This window comes from Rhinatrema bivittatum, chromosome 15 (genome assembly GCF_901001135.1).
Source record: "Rhinatrema bivittatum chromosome 15, aRhiBiv1.1, whole genome shotgun sequence".
Taxonomy (NCBI): domain Eukaryota; kingdom Metazoa; phylum Chordata; class Amphibia; order Gymnophiona; family Rhinatrematidae; genus Rhinatrema; species Rhinatrema bivittatum.
Window position 1 is genome coordinate 11,809,988 of NC_042629.1, and position 24,785 is coordinate 11,834,772.

The following is a 24,785-nucleotide window of genomic DNA, read 5'->3' on the forward strand; positions in this document are numbered from 1 at the left end:
GCAGGCTCCCATTCACAGCCAACCAACTAAGCTACCCACCCACCCATCCATCCCAGGCAGGCTCCCATTCATGACCAGCCCCTACCCCTCCCCCATCCCAGGCAGGCTCCCATTCACACACATACACATACACACACCCATCCCTCCAGGCAGGTTCCCATTCACACACCTACACATACACACACCCATCCCTCCAGGCAGGTTCCCATTCACACACCTACACATACACACACCCATCCCTCCAGGCAGGTTCCCATTCACACACATACACATACACACACCCATCCCTCCAGGCAGGTTCCCATTCACACACCTACACATACACACACCCATCCCTCCAGGCAGGTTCCCATTCACACACATACACATACACACACCCATCCCTCCAGGCAGGTTCCCATTCACACACACATACACACACACACCCATCCTCAGAGGCAGGTTCCCATTTATACACACACACTCATCTCCCCAGGGCAGGTTCCTATTCACACACACAATCTCTATGCAGTCTTTCTTGCCGCTGCTGCCGGCCGATGCCTCATTCCTTGGGAGGATTCATCATGTCACAGAGCTGTAAGCGTCCTTCCTGCTGCTCTTCTATGTCTGCAGGCTGGGCTGCGGGTACTCAGCACTGGCAGTACTAGCACTTCCTGTGTGCTCATCGCGTGCATCGTGAGATGACGATACCGGAAGTAGTAGCACCATGAGTATTCAGTACGCGGGGAGGAGGAATCGCAGAACGAGCTTCCTGTTTTCTGCTGCTACTGCCTCCAGTAATTGCATGGGCCTCTGTATTCTTCAGCTGCCAGTGGGACTAGGTCCACCAGCGGCTACATAGGCCTTTCACTGATCCCTTTCCTGGACCCCTCTTCCATCACAGCCACCGCCTGCCAGGTGTACTGCCCCATGCAATTCCATGGTTTACACACCTGGTTGTGCTGGGCCTGGGAATAGGTGCCCTTTGCTAAGACACCTGCACCTCAAATTTTCTTTCAAATACAGAGTGAGGAAAATCCCCTTGATAATTCATATTCATATTTTATTTCTCTCAAAAGATATAAAATTAAAAAAGACCAAGCCCATCTAGTTAAGATCTGCTACAGCTCATTGGCACCACAGAATGATGCGCTATCCCACAATTTGGTTGACACTTTGACCCCAAGGGCCATGTTACCCCAGTCCAATCATGCCCCAGTGCCTCTGCTGAGAGAAGATCAAAACAAACTGTAAGCAGTCCTTTGATGAAATAAAAGCATTGGTAGAGCCGCCTGAGAGAAAGCCAATTTAGCAAGAGACAGAAAACTGTTTCTGCATGCTGTACAAGTGTTTTTATATATAGCTGTTAACTGTACATTTTGTTATACAAGGTGTTGCTGACTACAGCTGTGAGAATATTTATACCTTGTATGCAAGACTACCTATAACCTGGACTGCTTTACACTATTTATATGATGACATAAACCCCATTAAAAAGTCTGAGGTCCATATTCAAAAGCCATTTAGATGGATGACATAATAATTGTCTGTCTAAGTGGCTTACCCGGTTGCATTCACACCTTATCCAGTTAAATTCTAGCCAGGTAACTAGAAACTAGTTAAGCAGCTAGAATTTAGCTAGATAAGATGAAAGCTTCCAGGGCGGGCAGGAGGCGTTCTGAGGAGGTGTGGAGGTAGCTGCCTAAATTAGCCAGCTAACTTCAAGATTTGGAGTGAGCCGTTTACCTCTTGTTGGGCCATTGAGCTGTCCTAAAGTTAACCAGTTATACATAACTAGCACAGCCACACAGAAGCTGAATATGGACCCCACAGTATATTGCTCCAGGCATTACAGATACACCTGGACTGTGCTGCACCTCACCTGAATAATATTATGTCATTCTTTGTAAGGGCGGATTTGAAAAGCCTTACGAGCAGCAAATCCTGGAGAGATGTGTGTGACTGGGACGAGTGTGGGCCGCACACTGCAGCCACGAGTGTATCTCCTGGTACGTGCATTGTAAAGGATTTCACAAAAAAGGGTGGAGTCTGGGAAGGGCATGGGTGGGCTGGGGCTGCACCATTAAGTCTGGGATCCGACTACCGTGTAAGTTGCTGCTGCTGTGGACTGTGGGTAAGTAGTAAGCTAAAAAAATCTAGGGTAGTCAGCGTGGTTTTAGGGGTCGGGGCTAGTAGGGTAAAAGGGAGGTAGGATAGGTAGGGGGTTTAGGAAGTCCTCTCCTTTACAGGGGCGAACTGGGAGGGAACAGGGAAATAGGCCCCAATGTATCACTGTGCACATCTACTAAAATCCCCCCACTTACACGTGTGAGACAGCATTCGAACGCACATGCACACGTCGATATAAAATCATGTGCGTGGGTAGCGGATTTCATAACATGCGTGCACAGCCGTGCACGTTATAAAATCGGCACATCCATGTGCATGCGCCGGCAAACGTGTGCACATGTGCATCCACGCGCAACTCTTAAAATCTACCTTTTAATGAGTATTACGCTACAATTACTTTCTTGTAATTATACAAGATACAGTACAGTACTGCTGATACAGTACAATACATTCTGTATTGTACTGTATCAGCAGAACATAAGAACATAAGAACATGCCATACTGGGTCAGACCAAGGGTCCATCAAGCCCAGCATCCTGTTTCCAACAGTGGCCAATCCAGGCCATAAGAACCTGGCAAGTACCCAAAAACTAAGTCTATTCCATGTTACCATTGCTAACGGCAGTGGCTATTCTCTAAGTGAACTTAATAGCAGGTAATGGACTTCTCCTCCAAGAACTTATCCAATCCTTTTTTAAACACAGCTATACTAACTGCACTAACCACATCCTCTGGCAACAAATTCCAGAGTTTAATTGTGCGTTGAGTAAAAAAGAACTTTCTTCGATTAGTTTTAAGTGTGCCCCATGCTAACTTCATGGAGTGCCCCCTAGTCTTTCTACTATCCGAAAGAGTAAATAACCGATTCACATCTACCCGTTCTAGACCTTTCATGATTTTAAACACCTCTATCATATCCCCCCTCAGCCGTCTCTTCTCCAAGCTGAAAAGTCCTAACCTCTTTAGTTTTTCCTCCTAGGGGAGCTGTTCCATTCCCCTTATAATTTTGGTAGCCCTTCTCTGTACCTTCTCCATCGCAATTATATCTTTTTTGAGATGTGGCGACCAGAATTGTACACAGTATTCAAGGTGCGGTCTCACCATGGAGCGATACAGAGGCATTATGACATTTTCCGTTTTATTCACCATTCCCTTTCTAATAATTCCCAACATTCTGTTTGCTTTTGTGACTGCCGCAGCACACTGAACCGACGATTTCAATGTGTTATCCACTATGACGCCTAGATCTCTTTCTTGGGTTGTAGCACCTAATATGGAACCCAACATCGTGTAATTATAGCATGGGTTATTTTTCCCTATATGCATCACCTTGCACTTATCCACATTAAATTTCATCTGCCATTTGGATGCCCAATTTTCCAGTCTCACAAGGTCTTCCTGCAATTTATCACACTCTGCTTGTGATTTAACTACTCTGAACAATTTTGTGTCATCTGCAAATTTGATTATCTCACTCGTCGTATTTCTTTCCAGATCATTTATAAATATATTGAAAAGTAAGGGTCCCAATACAGATCCCTGAGGCCCTCCACTGCCCACTCACTTCCACTGAGAAAATTGTCCATTTAATCCTACTCTCTGTTTCCTGTCTTTTAGCCAGTTTGCAATCCACGAAAGGACATCGCCACCTATCCCCATGACTTTTTACTTTTCCTAGAAGCCTCTCATGAGGAACTTTGTCAAACGCTTTCTGAAAATCCAAGTATACTACATCTTCCGGTTCACCTTTATCTACATGTTTATTAACTCCTTCAAAAAAGTGAAGCAGATTTGTGAGGCAAGGCTTGCCCTGGGTAAAGCCATGCTGACTTTGTTCCATTAAACCATGTCTTTCTATATGTTCTGTGATTTTGATGTTTAGAACACTTTCCACTATTTTCCTAGCACTGAAGTCAGGCTAACCGGTCTGTAGTTTCCCGGATCGCCCCTGGAGCCCTTTTTAAATATTGGGGTTACATTTGCTATCCTCCAGTCTTCAGGTACAATGGATGATTTTAATGAGTCTGCGGGTTACCCATTTTTCTATATACACTGCTTTGAGAAAGGGAAGGAGGGGAACTCTGAATGATATTCTGTACATATTACACAGGTGTCAAGGTTCATCTGACTCTCACCACGGGTAGGCTGTGCTGCAGCAAGGATCCAGTATGGTGCCTTATGCTAAAGTAAGGAGGGCTGCTAGAGCCGGTGGAATTTATGGCACACATTCTACTGTTTTGAGCCGCTTAAAAGCCATGACAAAATCATAGAATGCCATACAAAATTCACTATCTCAAGGTGATGCTTAAGGGTTTTTTTCTCACTTTTTACACTATAAATTCTATAAAAGTTTGAACTCCTTAGATGTTGCTAGAACCCAGTGTGATTGCTGTTAGTCCATTTAGATAGAAATATAGATCACACAAGTTGAAGTTGAAACCTTTTATTGGACTACTGTAAATACACTTGTGATGAGCTTTCGAGAGCTACACACCCTTCATCAGATCAGCTGAAAATGTGCGAGGGATAATGTTTCCTGACCATACAAGTATAGAATATTATATCCATGTACCTTTCAAACTGGTAAAGAAAAGAATGATGGGATTGATGAGCCTGTGCATTCCCTGCAGCCACTGCATGTTTGAAAGTTACTTGGTTTCTGTAAGGTCTGTCCAGGATTTACAGAGGGTAAGAAAGGTGAGGGAGAAAAAAACAGAGTTTGAAGCTGTAGGATGATTGGTAATTGTCTCTTGGTATTTGCTTCAAACTCTGTCATTTAAATTTCACATGCCTAGCATGACTGGGTATCCTCCAGCGCATAAGGCTTTTGCCAGAATGGTCTGGCCTAGAAAGTGTTGCCTTGTTCTTCTCTGTTGCGTTCTATCTTGTGTCTGTAAACTGATGCGTTCCATCAAGGCAGCACCTCCCTTCACATTATGATCCCTCTGTGCTAACTTTAGAGTCCCGTTCTATGTGCTGGCACATCTTGTGCCTTGCTTCCTTGCAGGGTTGTCTGTCCTTTTCTTCCAAGCTTGCTTATCCTCAGGTGGAAAGCTGGAACTGGAGCATCAGGGAATCTTTCTTTCAGTGATTCATCTTCCAGTAGCAGTACCTGTTGGCATTTTGAGATTTTTCTTAGTTTTCGAGCTCTGGGTCATACATTACTGTAAGGGGGACCTGCTCTACTGTTTTCCTTGTTTATATTGCAGTAGGTTCTCTTTGGATGTTTTCAGTGAGGATACATTTTACTTGGAAATGGATTTTGAGTTATAGCTTTTTGTTTGAAATATTCAGACAGCACTGTAATGTCCCAAAATTATATTTTTCTGTGAAATAGTTTTTGACTATTTATGAAGGACTGAATGCATGAATAGGAGTTGTAATTTTTTTTAAGATTCTTTTCTCCTTCACTCAAAACCATACAATTATTATTGGTGTAGCAGAACGATTTCTGAAAACTTTTGTGTGGTAGCCATGGGGGAATCTCTCTTTTAGTTTTGCCCTAAAAAGGTTCCTAAACTGTAAAGGCAGCTGAAATAGAAGGTAGCCATCACGAGCCCAAACATGATTATACCCCCTTTTCTTTAATGAACATTACCACTAGCTCACCCTGATGCGCATTCACACCTAGTGTTGTGAAGACAAGATTTTCACAGTTGAGGTAAAAGCCTTGAATTTCCTTCTCATCATTACAGTGCATAAATAGAACAGAGGGCTTGTGACATGCAGTGTTTCCAAATGGAAAGGCCATTTGACCTTTTGCTCCTGAAAAGCTATCAAAGAGTCATTACACCTACTTCTTTCCTGGTTAAATGTAGATTCCAGCCAGATACAGTAAGCTGGTTCAACCAGTGGTCCAACAGCACTAATTCAGGGCACAGCTGACTTGCCCATCCTAACGGGTCGATGCAATAAGGCACGCATTAAAACTGGCACTCATATTGAGCACCGTTTTACTAAAGCATGCACAACCATGTCTCCTGGGTCTCCAATGCAATATTTAAATGAACTGCTGCGGTAAAAAGGACACGCTAGGGAAGAATTGCGCATCCCTAGTGCTCAAATGCATCAGGTGCCCACAATTGCAACAGACGCAACAGACGCTCAATACGAGCATCTGTTTTTATCCTGCTTCAGGTCAATTTCTCACAATATTTTTTACAGCAAACTATTAGATTATACCTGGATTCTTAAATAGCATAAGTAGTAGATTTAAATATCATAATGAAATTAAGTAGGAGGAACCACAGAGGACAGTATTTTTTAATTTCTCCAGAGCCCTTGACTCATGGATTGACAATGTCTGGTCCAGGGCTGGAGTTAAATTTGCTGCATTAAAAAGTGTATGTTGGGGGGGGAAGTGATGTCACCATTCCGAATGGGAGCATAAACACGGAGCTCCCGCTTTACCGCCGCCTATTTTGAGAAATAAACACCCGAAATCAGCTCAACCCCTCAAACAGGTACCCAATAACATCTCGGGAGATGTCTAAAAAGAAAGCCATGGACCTAAGCCAGTTTTGACACCACCGCGTCGGAGGTTAGTGGAGAAGGAGGAACCAAAATGGCCAATTCCCACGAGGAGGAACAGAGAGCAGCAATGGGAGATAAATGGCCTGACGACCTGAAGACAATTGTCTACAAAGTTATCTCCAAGACAGACTTCATTAAATGGTTTGAGGACGTTAAAGATAACATAGGAGGGCTCAAAGCTGAACTATCCCAAATAGTGGCTTAATTGTGGCGGGACTTCGGGGAAATTGGACATAGAGTGGATGAAATGGAGAATTTGCTGGAGCAAATGGTGACTTGCGATAAACAAACGAAAAAAATCTCATATATGGAGTCAGCACAAACCACTTTACAAGATAAAGTAGAGGATTTGGCAAATAGATCTCACCGGTATAATTTGAGATTTTGGGGGATCCCTGAACAAGAAGATTATCGAAATGCGGTACAGGTTGTTCAGCAAATTGGTAAATATATTTTACTGAAAGACAAAGAGGATATCAGGATGAAGGATATACAAATTGAGAGGGCTCACAGAGCTTTAGGACCAAAGCGGAATAATCTGCCTAGAAACTTTATAGCTTGTTATCAAAGCTTTTCTCTGAAGGAGAGAATTCTGCAAATTGCAAGGAAAGAGAACATGCTACAATGGCAGGGCAATAAAGTCCTGATTTGTGCAGACTCGGCCCCCTCAATGCTGCAGAAGAGGAAACGTTTTCAAATGACAACTGAAACACTATGGAAAGGGAGCATAAAATATAAATGGCTTTTCCCCTTTGGATTAACTTTTACTATCCATGGGGTTTCCTCATGAGTCAAGACACCCACTGAAGCTGAATAAATACTCAGGGCAGCCGGATTACAAATATTTCTACCGACTGAATCTCAAACTTCGACATATGAACCCATGAAGGATATACCAAGATGGCAAAGAGTAACAGCAGGACGACGGCGATTACGCAGAAGTTCTGGTGGCTCTGTGTCCTCAAAAGCCTCAGAAACTTGATTATAACCAAAAACTTGATGGCTCCATGGCGGTTTAGATGGTGCTCAGTGGTATATGAGGGTGTTGATTTAAACAACAAGGCAGAAGCTCTTACTTTCTGGGATGAGCTCTAGAGGTGACTCTGGTCTCAGGAACATTTGATTTCAGTTCTACTGTTTTTGGTGCTCAATTTAATTTGGCCAGCAAGGTTGAAGTTAATGACTATATATGGAAGTATTGCTACAGTATGTGACGATTTTGTGGCAATTCAACTGTATGAAGAGTTTTCTGAATGTACAGTTCATGTCGCTATAATTACAGACTATAGTTCACGATGGCGGTGTGGCGGGACCGGGTGGGTGATGTCGCTTCTATCACTCGCCTTAAGCCTGTAGAGTTTAACTGGAAACATGGTAAGGAAGGGGAAGGGAGGGAGGGGGGTTAAAAGGGAACTTTTGATCATTCACACCTATAGGTTTCTTCCTTTATGGTTTATGTGTATGGATAGAGAAGAGTATGCACAGATGGAAGGATACATTGGTTTTTTGGAACTTGAGATTACCCTGCAAGGAAGTCTGGGGATTTTTATTAGGGTTAAATATGTCCACCCCCATGATTGATGTTACGGTTGTGGACCCTTGGGCCGGTTGGGACAGGGGATGGAGCGCTATGGAGGACCACAGAAAGCGTCCCAACCAGGAGGCGGCTCGGAGGACTCGGAGAAGGCTTTGGCACTGGAATAAGGCGGAGTCCTATGCGACCAAGGACTTGGCAGCAGGAGGGAGGACGGATGACGTTGGGCCCTGGTGACTGAAGAGTCTTCACCCTGGAGACCGGTACTCCCCCGGGAGGAGCCCGTAGGAGTCCAGCTGCTGGGACTTTTGGAGATTCACCCTGGAAGCTGGAGCCCCCCCAGGAGGAGCCCGTAGGGGCCCGGCCGCTGGGACTTAGGTGAATCTTCTGGGCCGGCGAACACCTGGAACCAGAGGAGCAATGAAGGCCAAAGACGGGGTCCAGGAACGAAGCTGAGTCAGAAGCCAGGAATCGGAGGAGAAACCAAGCCAGGGGTGAGACAGCAGACAGAGTCGTGGACGGAGCCGGGTCAGAACCAGAGGTCAGAGGAAGACAAGCCAGGGACAGAAGCTGAAGATGAAGTCGTGGACGAAGCCGGGTTGGAACCAGAGATCAGAAGCAGATACCAGAACCAAAGGACAAGACGGAGGACAAGACAGGAGTCAAGCCAGGTCGAAGACGAAGAGCAATCCAAGGAACGCAGCAACTAGCAGTCAGGAAACCTGAGGAACCTCGTTGCAAGGCGAAGATCTTCTCTCAGCTGCAGGGTAATATACCCTGCAGCGTCTGACGTCATCTTCTGGGCTGTCCTCGGTCTCCCGCGCTGGCCCCTTTAAGAGGGGAGTCCCCGCGCACGCGCCTAGGGGGCAGGGCCAGCGACGGGAGTCGGCGGCGTCTCCCTCGCGGTAGAGACGCCGTGACAGGCAGCAGAACAGGCCCAGGAGGCCGAAGAGAGCGTTGCGCGGGCCGGGCTGGCCCTGAGGTGAGTGGAGGGACCGGGGCCCGGCCCTGTCCCGTAACAGTACCCCCCCTGGAGGCCTGGGTTTACCTGGGTGGTCAAGATGGAACTGGCGGAGGAGGTTCTTATCTAAAATATTGGAAGAGGATTCCCAGGAGTTTTCCTCTGTGCTGTACCCCTCCCACGAGAGAAGGTACTCCCACCTGCGACGATGGGACCGGACGTCCAGTACCTCCTTTACTGTATAGGTGCCGCGGGCCTCCACTCCAGTAGTAGTGGGTTCTGGAGGTTTGTCATGAAAGGAGGAGAGTACCACTGGCTTGAGCAAGGACACGTGGAATACATTGTGAATCCGTTAAGTTGAAGGTAATCGCAGGCAGTAGGACACCGCCCCAACACGGTCCACTATCGAAAATGGGCCAATATATTTGGGAGCCAGGCGCATAGACGGAACCCGTAGGCAAATATTTTTGGTACTCAACTAGTCTTTACTTCCTGGGAGGAAGACCGGAGCCGGCCGCCGTAGCCTGTCGGCGAATTTCTTTGCCTTGGCAGAAGCAGCTTGGAGCTTCTCTTGGGTAGACGTCCATAGGGAGCGCAGCTGCTGGGCAGTAAGCTGAACCGCCGGAGAGGAGACTGTCAGGGGCAAAGGCAATGGAGGCCTAGGACTCTTCCCGTAGACGAGTTGAAACGGGGACTGATCAGTAGCGGAGTGCTTGTGTCAATTATAAGAGAACTCAGCCCAGGGTAGAAGGGTGACCCAGTCATCCTGCAGATCCCCAACAAAAGCTCGAAGAAAGGCCTTCAGTGTACGATTAGTCCGTTCGGCCTGGCTGTTGGCCTGGGGATGGAAGGCCGTAGTGAGATCCAGGCGCACCCCGAACATCCGGCAGAGGGCCCTCCAGTACTTCGCCGTAAACTGCAGCCCACGGTCTGAGGTAATGTGCGAAGGCAGGCCATGTAGACGGAATACATGTTGAATGAAAAGGTTGGCCAGTTCCAGCGCTGAGGGTAACTTGGCGAGAGGCACAAAATGGGCCATCTTTGAAAAGCGGTCGACTGTGACCCAGATCACGGTTTTTCCTTCGGAAACTGGTAGATCCACAATAAAATCCATGGCCAGGTGAGTCCAGGGCTCCGTGGGAGTGGGCAGTGGCTGTAGGAGCCCCCAGGGACATCCATGCAGAGATTTTTGTCAGGCACAAGTAGGGCATGATTGGACATAATGGCGTACGTACTCCTTGACCCGCGGCCACCAATAGAACTCGGTCAGGAGTTCCAGAGTCCTAGCAAACCCTGGATGCCCGGCTGTCAGCGAGTCGTGGGCCTAGGCTAAAACTTTCTTGCGGGAACAGGTCGGCACCACCGTCTTGCCTGCCGGAGCCACCTCGGAAGCTGCTAGCAGGACCTTGGCTGGATCCAAGATGTACTGAGGTGGGTTGAGCGCATCCTCAGGCTCTGATGTACGGGAGAGTGCATCTGCTCGGGTATTCCTTGCCACCGGTTGATAACAGAGGGAGAAGTCGAACCGACTAAAGAAGAGTGACCAGCAAGCCTGCCGGGGGTTAAGGCGTTGACCGCGGCACAAGTACTCAAGGTTCTTGTGATCGGTGTAAACGACGATCGGGTGCAGCGTGCCTTCAATGCATTGGCGCCATTCTTCGAACGCTAGCTTGATAGCCAGTGGCTCCTTATCACCGATACCATAATTCCTCTCCGCCGGGGTGAATTTATGAGAGTAGAATGAACAGGGCAGGAGCTTGTTTCCGGCAGACAACTGGCTTAGCACTGCCCCTATGGCTATGTCCAAAGCATCTACTTCCATGAAGAACTGGCGTTGGGGGTCAGGATGGCGCAGGCAGGTGTCCTGAAGGAACGCCTCTTTTAAGTCTTGGAAGGCCCATATGGTCGCCGTCGGCCAATTCTTGGCATCGGCCCCTTTCTTGGTGAGAGCTGTCAGAGGAGCCACCATCTGAGAGTAGTGGGGAATGAATTGCCGATAAAAATTGGCGAACCCCAGGAATCATTAGTGCCTTCACCCCCTGGGGTTGTGGCCAGTCTCGAATTGCAGCCACCTTTTCAGGATCCATCAAGAAGCCAGTAGCAGAGACAATGTACCCCAGGAAGGGTAAGGAATTCCGTTCGAAGATGCACTTTTCCAATTTGGCGTAAAGCCGATTTTCTCACAGGACGTGTCTCGCTGGACATCTTGACAGTGCGTTTCCAAGTCTTTGGAATAGATAAGGACATAGTCTAGGTAGACTATGACCGAAGAGTGTAGCATGTCTCTGAGGACCTCTTTCATGAGGTTTTGAAAAACCGCCGGGGTGTTACAGAGGCCGAAGGGCATAACCAAGTATTCATAATGACCGTCCCTTGTGTTGAATGCAGTTTTCCATTCATCCCTGGGACGAATCCGCACCAGTTTGTAGGCTCCTTGGAGATCCAATTTAGTAAATATCTTGGCCCCTTGTAACCTGTCCAGGAGCTCCGGTATCAGAGGCAGAGGGTACTGATCACGGCGGGTAATGCTGTTCAAGCCACGGTAGTCTAATCAGGGGCGGAGTGACCCATCTTTCTTGGCCACGAAGAAGAAGCCTGCTCCTGCCGGGGACTTAGATGGCCGAATGAACCCTCGATCCAGGTTCTCCCGGATGTATGCAGACATGGCTTGGGTCTCAGGAAGAGACAAGGGATATACCCGACCTCGTGGGGGTGTGGTACCGGACAGAAGATTAATCACACAATCGAATGGGTGATGTTCGGGGAGAATCTCGGCTTTCTCCTTGGAGAAGACATCGTGGAACTCCTGATAATGTGGAGGTAACGCCAAGGGAGTCGTCAGGAGCAGCACCGGGGCTCGAAGCACCTTAGCCAGGCAGGAGCTAAAGCAGGCAGGCCCCCAGGAAGCCACCTGGAGGGAATCCCATGCAATGACAGGCGAGTGTTTCCGGAGCCAGGGCAGCCCTAAAATGACTGGATGCATAGATCTCTCTAAAATGAGAAAGGAAATCTCCTCCTGGTGCAGAACGCCAATACGTAAGGTGAGCGGTTGGGTGCGTGTAGCAATGGTGCCTGGAAGAAGTCTCCCCTGGATGGAGGAAATGCGGAGTGGAGGATTTAGGGGTTGCACCCCAATCCGGAGTTGCAGAGCTAGCTCCTGAAGGATGAAGTTCTCTCCAGCCCCAGCGTTGATCAGGGCCTGGGTCTCAAACTCTCCCTCTGGGAGAAGTAAGGTTACTGGAACAAAGCATGGAGAGTCTGTAGTGGTGTGACCTAGGGTGAGCTCCCCAACTATCTCTAGGTCTGAGCGTTTCCCGGGTGCTCACTACAACGGGCAAGGAAGTGACCTCTTCCACCGCAGTACAGGCAAAGGCCCAGCAAGCGACGTCTCCTTCTTTCCTCTTGGGAGAGGGGTCCTCGACCCACCTGCATGGGTTCAACATCTTGGGTCCCAGAAGAGGCTGGCGGGGAACTCCCACGGTGGGACGGAGCGGATCCAGAGGTAGCAGGCCTATGAGCCGCCCTCCTCTCTCGGAAGAGACGCTGGATGCGGCGGTCCACCCTGCCGGCCAAATCAATAAAATCATTCAGATCATCAGGGAGGTCTCGGACTGCCAATTCATCTTGCAATCTCGGGGGAGAGACTCTCCAGGAAGATACCATGTAAGCTGTCACTTCCCCAGTTTAACTCAGCAGCGAGGGTCTGAAAGTCCATGGCATGTTCCGCTAGGGACCGGTTGCCCTGCCACAGCTGGAGCAACTCGGAGGCGGCAGTGGGTTTGCGAGCGGCCTCGTCAAAGACCTGCCTAAACGCGGAAACGAAGTGGACCAGATTGTTCAGGCGGGGATCCTGGAGCTCCAGAAGATTGGAGGCCCAGGCCAAAGGTTTTCCATCCAGCAGGGAAATAATAAAACTGGTCTTTACCCGGTCGGTTGGAAACTGAAGTGGGAGAAGGTCGAACCGAATATAGCACTGGTTCAGGAATCCTCGGCAGCGCCCCGCGTCTCCTGAGAACCGTGAAGGTGCCGGCATCTGGATAGGAACTGTAGCTGCAGGGGAGGCCCCAGCTCCGGCTGCTGTGGAACTGGCAGCCGTGGCTCCACCAACGCGGTCGGCTAAGGCTTGTACCGTTGCCGTCAGGGTATCGAGGCACGCTTGCTGTTGTTGTAGCTTCTGGGCTATACCTGGAATGGCCTTCAAGCCTGCAAGGTCCGCCGGGTCCATGGCCTTGCAAACTGTTATGGTTGTGGACCCTTGGGCCAGTTGGGACAGGGGATGGAGCGCTGAGGAGGACCACAGCAAGCATCCCAACCGGGAGGCGGCTCGGAGGACTCGGAGAAGGCTTTGGCACTGGAATAAGGCGGAGTCCTATGCGACCAAGGACTCGGCAGCAAGAGGGAGGACGGACGACGTTGGGCCCTGGTGACTGAAGAGTCTTCACCCTGGAGACCGGTACTCCCCCGGGAGGAGCCCGTAGGAGTCCAGCCGCTGGGACGTTTGGAGATTCACCCTGGAAGCCAGAGCCCCCCCAGGAGGAGCCCGTAGGGGCCCGGCTGAATCTTCTGGGCCGGCGAACACAAGGAACCAGAGGCACAACGAAGGCCAAAGACGGGGTCCAGGAACAAGAGTCGGAAGCCGGGAGTCGGAGGAGAAACCAAGCCAGGGGTGAGACAGGAGACAGAGTCGTGGACGGAGCCGGGTCAGAACCAGAGATCAGAAGGACAAGACGGAGGACAAGTCAGGAGTCAAGCCAGGTCGAAGATGAAGAGCAATCCAAGGAACGCAGCAACTAGCAGTCAGGAAACCTGAGGAACCTCGTTGCAAGGCGACGATCTTCTTTCAGCTGCAGGGTAATATACCCTGCAGCGTTTGACATCATCTTCTGGGCTGTCTTCGGTCTCCCGCGCTGCCCCTTTAAGAGGGGAGTCCCCACGCACGTGACCACCTAGGGGGTGGGGCCAGCAACAGGAGTCGGCGGCGTCTCCCTCGCGCTGGAGGCGCCATGGCAGGCAGCAGAACAGGCCCAGGAGGCCGAAGAGAGCATTGCGCGGGCCGGGCCGGCCCCGAGGTGAGTGGAGGGACCGGGTCCCGGTCCGGTCCCGGAACAATTGATGACTCATGGGGACCCTTAGATTAGTTTCTATTAATGCTAAAAGGTTGAACTCCCCCAGAAAGCGTAGCTTATTTTTTAAGGAAGCAGGGTGCCTCAAGGCTGATATACTGTTTGTGCACGAAACACACTTGAGACATCATGATGGGGGTCAGTTGAGGGGTAATCGTCAATACACAAGGATTTTCTTAGCCCCTAACTCTCAAGCTAGTTAATATGGAGGAGTGGGTATATTGGTGTCCCATCATGTCTGTGCAAACTTTCAAATATTATGTCAAGATGATGGTGGGCATTATTTGATAGTACAAATGAGTATTCCCCAAGGAAAATATATCTTATTGAACATATATGGGCCTAACAGCAACCATATTGAATTCTATCAGAGGTTACAGAAGAAATTAGATACAGTGGAATGGGACTACTATATTTTAGGGGGTGACTTTAATGTAATGCTGAATCCCAATTTAGATACACCTCAGGGAAAAAGCTCCATATCTAAAATTCAGCGTAAGGGGCTAAAATATTTAATGCAGCACCTAAGACTTGTGGATATATGGCATTTTTTACACACCAATACAAGAGATTATACATATTTTTTACCACCACACAAATCATACTCTAGAATTGATATGATCCTTATAGATACTTCATTGGTATCTAAAGTATTTATTTATTTATTTTAAATTATTTATATACTGTTTTTATACATACTCATAGTCAAAATGGTTTACAAGTAGTGGATGCATCTATAGGAATTATATCATGTCTGATCATGCCCCTATAATATGTGAAAAGGTATTATCAGATGAAATGGGTAAACATTTCTGGCGCTGTAATGAGTCTTTATTTCAGGATAAAACATTTATTGATCAGATCCAATCAGAAATGAGCAATTACATCCAGATGAATGATACGGGAGAAGTGTCAGCAATCTTCATCTGGGAGGGCTTTAAGGCGGTAATTCGGGGCCACTTGACAGCACGGGCTGCATATAAGAAAAAAATCAACAGTCAAAAAAGAAAAGAACTCGAAGGGAAAATTAGTAAATTGGAAAACCAACATAAAAATTCTAACAATTTAGCAGTTCTGCAACAATTGTACACAGCTAGGCAGGAACTACAGAGTTTGAATCTTTATGAAATCTCTTATCAATTAGATCTAGTAAAGTAAAGCTTCTTTGAGAGGGGAAATGAAGCTGGGAAGCTTCTGGCACAATCTTTAAAAAACAGAAGCCATCTGCCCAAATATTAAAACTCCGGAAGGACTCTGGGAACCTCTTATATCAACCCAATCCGATTAGGGAACAATTCTTACAGTTCTACACAGCATTGAATAAAACAGATTCTCAAATATCTTTATCAGATGTAGAGAATTATTTAACCACAATGTCGATGCCTGCCCTGGCTGAGGGACAGAAGGATGCTCTCAATAAAGATATTACACTTTCTGAGGTACTACAGGCCATTAAAGAACTAAAACTGGGCAAAGCCCCAGGGCTTGACGGGGTCACAAGTAAATTTTACAAATTGTTTGCTAGTCAAATTGCCTCATTATTAACTAAAGCATTTAATGCTTTGCAAAGAGATCCATTGGCTCCCCATACAAATTTTGCGGGTATCACTGTCTTACCAAAGCCTGGCAGACCCCACCCAGTGTTGGTTGTACCGACTTATATCTCTTTTAAATATAGATCTCAAGATTCTGGCCAAGATCTTGGCTAGACGCCTGGGTGTTTTATTACCTAAATTACTACATGCGGATCAGTCTGGATTTATTCCAGGCCACAGGGTGGATAATGTGCACAGGGTTTTTAACTTAATATAGTACACAGGGGCACGTAAAATATCTTCCCTCCTTATGTCGGTTGATTCTGAAAAGGCATTCGACTGGGTCCATTGGGATTTTTTATTTCGAGTTTTGGAAAATATCAATTAGGCTTTAATTTTATTTGCTGGATTCAGCAACTCTACACCAACCCAGAGGTGACTATCAAAGTTAATGGAGGATATTCCCATACATTTAGGGTAGAAGAGGAAGAAGGCAGGCTGCTCCCTCTCTCCATTATTATTCGCACTGGTCTTGGAACCATTCGCTACCAGAGTACGAGCAATCCAGGAGATTAAAGGGATAAAAGTGGGACAACTTGCTTATAAAATATCCATGTTTGCGGACGATATTTTATTCACCTTAAGTGAGTCTCAGCAATCTCTGCCCTTCATAATGGAAGAATTAAAAGCCTTTGGTGGGGTCTCTGGCTTTAAAATTAATATTGATAAATCAGAGATAATGCCAATATGGCTTCATAATAGAACTCAAAAACAAATGTAAGATAAATTTCCCTTTAAGTGGGTAAGTAGAGCTATCCATTACTTGGGAGTAAATTTGAGTAGGACTGGGGCTGATCTGTTTCAGTTAAATTATAAACCTTTAGTAATCAGGATTACTTTGGATTTAGATATATGGCAGAATCATAATCTCACAAGGTTGGGAAAGATAGCAACCATAAACATGAATATTCTATCTAGTTGCTATACCTTTTCCAGACCCTGCCTATAGAATTATCTGATAATTTCTTGAAAAAACTCCAAAAACATATTTTTTATTTCATATGGAAAAAGGAGGCCCCTGTGGATCTTCAGTGGATTTCAAAGTGGATCTTGTATCAATCAAAAGCACAAGAAGGTTTGGGAGTCCCAGACATCAGAAAATATCTAGCGGCTCAATTAAAAGCCATAATTGATTGGCATGTAATAGAGGATGTTAAACCATGGGTGGCAGTTGAACAGAGAATAGCAAATGTTTCAATAGGTGGCCAGATATGGCTTCCTCGTCACCTCAGAACCATTACAGGTGATATATCGCCATACTCTAAACTTACCATTAAGCTCTGGTATAAGGGTAAAAAATGACATAGGTTCATGAATTTACTCAGCTGGGACACCGATTTGCCATAACCAAGGGTTCAAGTCAGTCTTAACATTAGGCACCTTCTCTCAATGGTATGAATTGGGATTACAGGTAATGGGACAGCTGTGGGAGCAGGGTTCAATAGTGCATTTCAAAAAGCTCCAAGATAGATTCAATTTACCACAGATAGATAATTTTGCATATATACAGCTAACCCATTACATGACTTCCCCAGCAACAATTACAAGCAGAGAAATCCTTGTATGAGGAATTATGCTTCTCGGCAAATATCCGCCAAAAATTGATTTTTAAGCTTTATTCGTATCTACTGGGTAAGGAGGATGCTCGACCAACTCACATCAAAGCTTGGGAGACAGAAATGGGTGAAACGCTGGAGGAAGAGGACTGGGATTTATGTTATGCTTTTATTAAACACAGCTCCATATCTTCAGCACTCATGGAAAATGGTTACCAGTTGTTATACCGTTGGAGAAAATGTTGGCTGAAGGAACAATGCTTCATATATGATGATCTTGTTTGGACGTCTCCAGTCTTTGGGACACAGTTTTTCGAATATTTTCTGAAATGGTTGGTCAGCAGGTAATCAAAGATCTTAAATGCTGTCTACTGACATACCCTGTTTCGAGTTTTAATAAATATCAACAGATATTAGTGACTCAAATAATTTTAGCAACTTGTTTGGTGATTGCAGCAGCCTGGAAATAGGAGTCGTGCCCAGGAATAATAGAGGTCCAATGGAGTCTGTCCTCTGTTTACTATTTAAATAAACTGACAGAGATCAAATTGGACACCACAGACAAATTTAACAAAATCTGGCACCCCTAAGAAGAATGGGTATTGAAAAATGCTGATTGATACATGGACCTGTGGGCAATGGTAGACGACACATATGATGGTGAACTTTTCTCTTTTTCACTATCAATTAGGTCAGTTAATCACTTCTATTTTTTTATAAGGTGTTGAATAATCAAAAGAGAGGAGGGATAGGTAGGGAGGGAAAAGGGAATATGGATAAAGGAAAATGTGTTTGGTCATTATTATGCATGTTGATTCATTTCATACTCATGTGCAGGATTGCTTATGGCTGTTGATCAAACTTTAATAAACATTCAATTAAAAAAGAAATTGTGTGTTGGGAGCCTAGTGATTTTCTGCATTGGGGGTAATAGCTAATAGCCTTATCTACATGGAATTTACATGTGATGTGTACTATCAACTATGCATAGACACACATTTTAGACACGCTTATCTCCTTATTGCATCAGGTGCTAATTTAGTGCGTCCAAAAAAACACGTAAATCTGTGCACTAGAGGATAGATTTTTAAAAATTGCTCGATCGCGTACTTTTGTTTGCGCACCAGGCGCAAACAAAAGTACGCTGGATTTTATAAGATACGCGCGTAGCCGCGCGTATCTTATAAAATCCGGGGTTGGCGCGCGCAAGGGGGTGCACATTTGTGCAACCTGCGCGCGCCGAGCCCAGCGCGCTGCCTGTTCCCTCCGCCCTCCCCCACCTTCCCCTACCTAACCCACCCCCCCCCCGGCCCTATCTAAACCCCCCCCTTACCTTTATCGCATGATTTACGCCTGCGAAAAGCAGACGTAAATCTGCGCGCGGCCGGCTGCCCCGTCCGTGTTCCGGTCCGGAGGGCTGGTCCGGAGGCCGCGGCCACGCCCCCGGAACGCCCCCGGGCCGAAACCACGCCCGCGTCGCAGCCCCCAAAACGCCACATCACGCCCCCGACATGCCGCGTCATTCAGCCACGCCCCTGACACGCCCCCTCCCGCCCCTTTTAAAAAACCCCGGGACTTACGCGCGTCCCGGGGCTCTGTGCGCGCCGGCGGCCTATGCAAAATAGGCGCGCCGGCGCGCAGGGCATTTAAAATCCGCCCCTAGCTGTTGTAAACTGTGAGGTTTGGTGGACCCTTGGACACTGTGGCAGCTGACCACGCCCATGGGGGGAAGTCCCATGAGGGGCCACAAGTCAGGCTTAGCTCAGGACACACAAACACAAGAGTTTGATCTTTTATTAGACTGTGTAAGGAAGCCACCAGAGGTGGCAGTAGTGAGCAGCTGGAATAGCCCGGCAGGGCTGGTATCCCTCAGGCGCTGGAACAGCAGCTCCTCCGGTAGCAGTGCTGTAGTGGAAAGAACTGAGAGAATGAGCACAGTGGAGAATATACAAGACCCCAGTATGGAAATCCCCAGGGTAGGGAGAGCAGACCCTCGAGGAGCGAGTATCTGAACCCTGAGAGCTGGGAGGCTTGCAGATGATGTACTCATGCAGCGGTTCCACGGAGATGGCACTGGGGCTGGAATGGAGGCAGGCCCTCGAGGAGCGAGTGCCTGGTTCCAGGGAACAGCTCGGAGGTGAAGATGGTAGTACTCACTGATGTAGAAGATTAGCGAATTCTTCCAGGCAGAAGAGTTAGAAGGTAGGAGTAGGCAGCGAGTCATGGAACATGGGCCCCTCGAGGAGTGAGTACCGGTTTCCTGATAGCGACGTGGAAACCAAGTGAGGTCCCCGAGGAGCGGGTACCCCGTTAGCGTTAGAGAGTCCGATAGAGATTGGAGAGGCAGAGTAGCTGGGTACGGAGAGCGAATCCCATCCGTAGGATTCCTGTAGGATAACCCCCTTGCTAACTCAAAGGCTAGCAAACATTGTAGGCCTTAAATATCCAGGCATCATGATGTCATCACGGGGGGGACGACCCGGAGGTTCGCGCCAAGTAGGAAATAAGAAGAAGGCCCTTGCGGCGCACGTGCCCTATGGTACAAGTGGAGCATGGCGGGAGGCAGCACCCAAGCCGGTCCGGGGACGCCGGAGAAGACAGCAGGCAGACGCAGCTTCCATCCGCAGCATGAGGAGGAGCAAACAAAGAGAGGTAGGCGGAGTGAAGCCGTTGGACAGGGACAGTTGCAACACTAGGCTGGGTGCACTTTATTACATCGACCCCTTAGTTTGTAGGCAATATGGTTAATATATATTTATATAAACCCAAATACACTCCAAAGGAGTGAGAAAAAGCACTATTATGGATGGAAATGGTAACAATTAAAAAAATACATATTTATTGACATTAGTACAAATCAGATAAAATATTAGAAGATCTGAACCTTCCCAAATATATTACATCAAATACCCATGCACAAATCTTTATGTGGATGAGTAAGTTTGACCACAAAATGAAATATAAATGTCTCCTTAGTACAACCAAATCAGATCAAAGTCATACATTACAATGCTATTACCTTATGAATGGACACATCACCATGTTATTAATACAATGTAATGAACATCAACTCACATACAAACCACACAAGTGTTAATTGTATTCCAAAGTAGTAACTTGTCACAGATACTATCTGAAAGGCACTGACTCCAGGTCAAGTACAACAAAAAACCTAATACATTCGTAAATGTGAACAATGGTGCATTTATTAAATAATCAGCAAGAGAGTATCACGTAAACCTGGTGTTCTTCCTGGGTGTGATCTACCAGTGACCCAACAGAGCTAATTCAGGTCACAACTGACTTGCCCATCCTAACGGGTCGATGCAATAAGGCACGCATTAAAACAGGAACACCACACTTACGTGATACTCTCTTGCTGATTATTTAATCAATGTACCATTGTTCACATCTACGAATGTAGTTTGCCCGATGCCATAAGACAAATACATAACAGGAAAGAATTTTAAAAAGCCCTAAAAACTCACTTTTTTAAGGAAGCTTTTCGGGAGCTCTGATTTTAAACTTAAAATCAGACAGGCCTAGATATGAAGGTCTGCCATTCTTAACCACACTAAGCTAGGTTTTTATTTTAATTTTACATGTTTCTTCTCTTATTTTTAAAATAGCGGTTAAAGTTTTCTATTTTAGTATATTTTGTTTATATTGATCAAAATGTTATTGTATTTTTTTTTAGCTTTTTATCATTTACTTTATATTTTTCTTTTATCTATTTAGTTTTTTAGTTAGTTTATTTTTTTAGATAATAATTTTGTAAACCGCTTCGGTCATTCATGTAATGGTGAAACGGTATAGAAATGTAATAAATAAATAAATATTAGATTTTTTGTTGTACTTGACCTGAAATCAGCACCTTTCAGATAAATATCTGAAACAAGTTACTACTTTCGAATACAATTAATACCTGTGTGGTTTGTATGTGTGTTGATGATCATTACATTGTATTAACATGGTGACGTGTCCATTCATACTATAATAGCATTGTAATGTATGTCTTTGATATGATTTGGTTATAATAGGGGGACATTTATATTTCATTTTGTGGTCAAACTTACTCAACCACATAAGGATTTGCGCATGGGTATTTGATGTAACATGTCTGGAAAGGTTCAGGTGTTCTAATATTTTATATGATTTGTAGTAATGTCAATAAAGATATATTTTTTAAATTGTTACCATATCCATCGATAATAGTACTTTGGAGTATATTTGGGTTTGTTTGTCGAGCACCTTTAAATCATTACATATTATCTGTATCTATCTATCTATCTATATATTAGAGATGTAGAATATATTTAGAATGTATTTATGCCTATGACGGCTTGTTACCACCGACTCTCTCTCTATATCTTTGCCAAGCCTCAGTCTTCCTGCACTACACTTCCATTATCATCGCCTTTAATGCTAAGTGATTTGAAATGATGAAAAATTGTTCTAATGTCGGATTTGTTTCCATTCTCTCTTCTCAGCTACCATTTGAGAATAGTTTGTTTATTGTCAGAAAGTCTCTGTGAGACAGGTAAGTGATGATAAGAACATTGCCATGATCTGGTATATTAAGCAAGCAATGTTTTACTCCTCTGTAATGCGATGGCTTGTTTCTGGGAAATATCTGCTGCAGTAGATTTTCCAATTTAATGAATGTGACCCAAGGTCCTCTGTCCTTGCCAAGCATTTCAATTATAAGTGTGTTCTCCAGTAGTTAAAAGTCACAGGTTATGGAAACTTTCAGTTTTCCCATGAATCACCAGAAACAAATAATTGTCCACCTGTAATTTTTAGAACTCTATGCATGGACCACTTTTTATATTTTTAGCTGAATGGTGAAACTTTAAAGTCTTTTTTTGTCCAATACTCCAAAGTAGAAATGCAAGAAACTTGAGTCCCTAACATTTGAAGGCAAGGAGATGAAAGTGAGGGTATGAGAGAGTTGTGTTTCTGACCCAGAAGAGGGGCACTGCTCTCTCCTGAGAGTGTCAAATTCATGTCATAAGGAGGTGTTGTTCCCCAAGAGAATGTTCCACTCTACAGCACATCCTTAACAAGAGCTGCCATGAAAGGCTTTCATTCCTGTTTTCTGCACTCAAAGACTACTTAAAAAAAAAAACAGCATAGCACTTAGCAGTGCAAAAGCTTTTAATTTCCTGAAACTTCTAGAAGCAGGGGGAAAAAAAAGAAAAAAATCATGTATGCAGCACAAAGAGCTGCCAGATTGTTTCCAAATCTGAAATTTAACCCTTTGGAACTAATCTCTTGCATTGCTTGCTGAATAATTTGTTTTCTGAGGAATTTTTTTCCCTTCCAGAAGTTTCATGAAATTAAAGCCAAGGAGGATTTCAATATTGTGCAATGAGGTTGAATTAAGCCATGTGCTTGAAACCTGGGAGCAGGAGCAGCAACGATCAAGGCTTTAACCCTGGTTACTGCCTATCGCTGTATCTTTCATGTGCATTCATAATCCAGTTATCTTAAAGTACCAAAAAATATCTAGCAAGAGTAAACCTTTTATTTACTCACCCCATGTGTGGATTGAAAAGACAGAAACCAAGCTTCTCATCCAAGCACGGGATAAGTGAATAAAAGATTCACTTATAATCCTGATAGATATTGTGGCACTTTAAAGTAATTGCATTATGAATGTTTATGATAGCTGCATGAATGAATAGTAGCCAAGGTTGAAACATAGATGCTTGGCACTACTGCTCGCAAATTTCAAACTTGTACCATTTCAGCCTCCTTGTGTGAAAGATGCACCTGCAGTTTGCTGTGTAAAAGTGTGCAGACTGGCTGACAGGCTTTTGGACTTCTTCTTACATCTGACAGTAACTCATATCGGTTTTCATAAAATGCCAACTTAATTTGTCAGTTTTAATATTTTGCAAATCTGTCACCTTTTTCCAGCAGGATTCAGGTCAAAGGCATTCACGGCAGGTGCTGGCTGGGTCACTGCCACACTGAAACCCAAGCTGGATGTCTGCTACTGACCCGGAGAAGTGAAAGTCCTCGCCTAACCCTCGTGTGCTGCCTTTGCTAAATATTCTCATCTGCACAGTTTTTACAGCAAACCCCTTCACTCCCACGTCAAAGCACGCAATGCGACATAGAAATCATGATGATAGACCTCCTGAGGTATTATCGTCCTTAATTCCACAAGCAATGAAAAGTGAAATGCTCTGCTTTACCCTTGGCTCAAGCCATGTTTTTGCAATCACAGCAGCTCATAAGAAAGGGACCAGTGCAGCAAGGTGAGCGTTTTACTTTCTACACAAATTATTTCCTGCAATTGCGCTCTGCTGGGGAACTCCGGACCCGAGGGTTAACAAACAAGACAGGCTGCAACGTAGGGAATTGCAAAGCCTGCACCTGACAAGAGAAAGGGCAAAGAATGTTGTAAATAAAAAAAAACTTAAGACTGATGCATTGATAAAAGTTCTTAGACTTAGGTTTCCATTTCCATATTTAAAAAAAGCCTCATTTTGTATACTGACCTTATTTCAGCCTTTCCCCTATAACCCAGCCAAGAAAATGAGCTTCACTTTCTTTTTTAATTGACATTAAAGCAGTTTTTCTTTGCTAAGAGATGTGACTTGTTTGAACACTTTCTTTCTCTCTCCGGTGCCCATAAGAACATAAGAACATGTCATACTGGGTCAGACCAAGGGTCCATCAAGCCCAGCATCCTGTCTCCAACAGTGGCCAATCCAGGCCATAAGAACCTGGCAAGTACCCAAAAACTAAGTCTATTCCATGTTACCATTGCTAGTAATAGCAGTGACTATTTTCTAAGTGAACTTAATAGCAGGTAATGGACTTCTCCTCCAAGAACTTATCCAATCCTTTTTTAAACACAGCTATACTAACTGCACTAACCACATCCTCTGGCAACAAATTCCAGAGTTTAATTGTGCGTTGAGTAAAAAAGAACTTTCTCCGATTAGTTTTAAATGTGCCACATGCTAACTTCATGGAGTGCCCCCTAGTCTTTCTATTATCCGAAAGAGTAAATAACCGATTCACATCTACCCGTTCTAGACCTCTCATGATTTTAAACACCTCTATCATATCCCCCCTCAGCCGTGTCTTCTCCAAGCTGAAAAGTCCTAATCTCTTTAGTCTTTCCTCATAGGGGAGCTGTTCCATCCCCTTTATCATTTTGGTAGCCCTTCTCTGTACCTTCTCCATCGCAATTATATCTTTTCTGAGATGCGGCGACTAGAATTGTAAACAGTATTCAAGGTGTGGTCTCACCATGGAGCGATACAGAGACATTATGATATTTTCTGTTTTATTCACCATTCCCTTTCTAATAATTCCCAACATTCTGTTTGCTTTTTTGACTGCCGCAGCACACTG

At 45.5% G+C, this 24,785-nt stretch overlaps 1 protein-coding gene across 2 annotated transcripts in view; it reads right to left on the reverse strand.

Moving 5' to 3' along the window:
- The window catches only part of LOC115076385 (ephrin type-A receptor 6-like), a 148,653-nt gene that overhangs the window by 108,055 nt on the left and 15,813 nt on the right, over positions 1–24,785 (reverse strand). Inside the window, exon 2 of one of the 2 annotated variants that reach the window (XR_003852742.1) lies at positions 14,810–15,233. The exons of the other annotated variant lie outside the window; for it this stretch is intronic. The gene's annotated coding sequence lies outside the window, so the exon portion shown is untranslated. Of the gene's footprint in view, positions 1–14,809; positions 15,234–24,785 lie in introns of those variants that run through there. 2 annotated transcript variants of the gene reach the window in all.